The sequence below is a fragment of the Montipora foliosa genome, chromosome 1, assembly GCF_036669935.1.
Source record: "Montipora foliosa isolate CH-2021 chromosome 1, ASM3666993v2, whole genome shotgun sequence".
Taxonomy (NCBI): domain Eukaryota; kingdom Metazoa; phylum Cnidaria; class Anthozoa; order Scleractinia; family Acroporidae; genus Montipora; species Montipora foliosa.
Window position 1 is genome coordinate 67,107,569 of NC_090869.1, and position 2,500 is coordinate 67,110,068.

Consider the following 2,500-nt stretch of genomic DNA (forward strand, 5'->3'; position numbering starts at 1 on the left):
GGGATTAATCGGGAGATTTCAGATTGTAATCTTGAGAGCGGGAGATTCGGTTCAAAATTGGGAGTCTTCGGGATTATCCGGGAGAGTTGACGACCCTGTAATAGTATCAATATTATTGGTACGGTCTACATTAATTTTATTTGTGTGATTGCTGCCATGTTGCTGAGCTAAAACCATAATGATTAATGCCCGACCTCTTGACACATATCGACACATTCCAAATCAATGTGTCCGATAAAACCCTAAATCCCCTATTAAGCCCCCCGGGGGGCTTATTTTTTGCAAGCACTTTTGAGGGGGGGGGGGGGGGGGGCTTATTAGGGGGGGGGGCTTAAAAGAGAGGGGGGGGCTTATTTAATTTAGCGAAACGCAAAAAGTGAAGCATATGAAGTTGGAGGTCATGCCGCCGAAGACCAAAAACAATATGAACTTCCAGCCTGGATAAATCATAACTGATCAGTCCACTTAATCGTTAATTTTTTTGCGAAGAATAAGGATTGGGGGAGGGGGAGAGGGGGGGCTTAATAGAGAGGAGGGGGGGGGGGGGGACTTAATAGAGGATTTACGGTAGGCCAATTTCAGAAAGTACCACAATATTCTGTTTTTCCCCCAAATGTTGCGTAAGCATTGTTTCCATTTTCTTTTGGGACTTACACTGGTCCCAAGAGAAAAGAAAACCAATGCTTATTCAAAATGGGCCATTTCCGAGTTGCTGTTTGTCTCGGTTTCGAATTGAGTCTTGGTGCACAACTATTGTAAGCGAAATGAGTTTGATTTGCATAAGAATACGCAACTCATTTCCGCATTAGGACTCGCTTTGAAACTGAGGCATGCAGTAACTCGGAAATGAGCTATTTGGGGGTACAAGCAAAGAGTATTATAGTATTTTCCGACCTCTTCCCGGCCCTACCAATGAGAGTCATCGATTGACGCTTTGCGAGCGGCGTTGAATGCTGGGTAATCAGTCAAACCAACACAGAAAGAAGAACATTTGAACTGGTAGCAGTTTATAATTTATCGGACCATCTTGAAATCCTCCTTTCTTCCGTGAAAATCCTTTGAAACTCCTCTTTGATATGGAATAGTAAAAGACAGTGCCGTATTTATGCTTCACTAGATTGACTACAAACGCAGGTGACACAAGCTTGCGATTTTTTACGAATCATCTTGATCTTTGGCTACTAGCTATTCTCATTCTGCCTGCTTCGATCGAACTTCTGTTTTCTTTTGACAAACATTTCGCCTGTCGACGGGATTACGCTGTGAGTTCAATATCGACAATTAACAGCAAGAAGGATTCGTGTTTGGAGGAAGCCAGTTGCGGTAGGTTTTCGGCAAGAAAGTTGTTATATGAGCTTATTTGAGGTTGGCTTACAAGAGCACGTACTGCGAACTCAAGTTGCATGCCGATTAAAGTCTGTTTCTCTGTTACGTTCAAATTAGATTATTAAGGCAAAGCTTCAGTAATGATTATGTTCTTGGAGGTCATTGTTCCGATAAGTAATATGGTTAATATTCAGAGTAGGTGAAATTAGTAAAGTTTGACCAGCTTGTTCTAATTGTCGGTATAGAAATGATGCTATATCGAGTTTGGAGCATATTTTTAAAAAAGCAATATTCTTGCCCCATGTTTATAAAGGCATTTAGAGACCTAACAAATAGTATCTGTACTTCAGTAGGAAGGTGAAGGAATAACTCCATGTGCTCTGAGTAATACAGAAAATTACTCTTCAGTAAATTTCGACCCTCAAGGTATTTTGCGTTTATACTCAGTAAGCTTATATTGACTAAATCCTTTACAAGGAAAAGTGGTGTAGCATTGCTGCTTTCGTAAATGACTAACCTTGGAAATTAAATAAAATTATAGTGATGAGGGCTTGTGGCTTATCAGAATAAGAAAATTTGTTTACTTCAGGACTGCTAGCCTCAATCATGCATCAAGGAACACCATAAACAAATTTATAATGGTAGTAGGACTGAATGGAGTCCAATTCGGTCTGTAATCGCAGGAGTGATCAATGAAATTGGAGGACCGCTTAGTGGGAGTCTGATTTGTTTAATCATGAGTATGATTACAGACCGAATTGGATTACACAAAGCCCTGTTACCAATGGTCACCAATTAATCATAACCAATTTACAATTTCTGAGAGAACAAATGCATTCCTTTTTCTCTGTCTAATGTTACAAATTCGTCCATTTTGGGAAATCCCCAGTTTGGAAGGGTAAGTTGTTGCTATGGTTGTGATAAATTCTGTGATTGGTGGATTAAGCTGAGTGAACTTAATATGATTGACTGATGTAACTGTCCAATTACAGCCAACTGTCCGATTGCAGTGTCAGATTACAACCCTACACAGTAATAATTATTAGTGAAAAATAAAGCAGTTAATGCACCTATCAAATTTGAGAAAATTGTAATGGTTATGATTATAAATTGGACAATATTCAAGGCCGCATGTTGATTAGTTTTTATGAACCTTCAAAGCTAATGACATTAT

The 2,500-nt window shown here is 39.5% G+C and overlaps 1 protein-coding gene across 1 annotated transcript in view; it reads left to right on the top strand.

The window, feature by feature from the left end:
- The first annotated feature begins 973 nt into the window (after positions 1-973).
- The window catches only part of LOC138005759 (kelch-like protein 2), an 8,126-nt gene continuing 6,599 nt past the window's right edge, over positions 974-2,500 (top strand). Inside the window, exon 1 of the mRNA XM_068851943.1 lies at positions 974-1,323. The gene's annotated coding sequence lies outside the window, so the exon portion shown is untranslated. The remainder of the gene's footprint in view (positions 1,324-2,500) is intronic.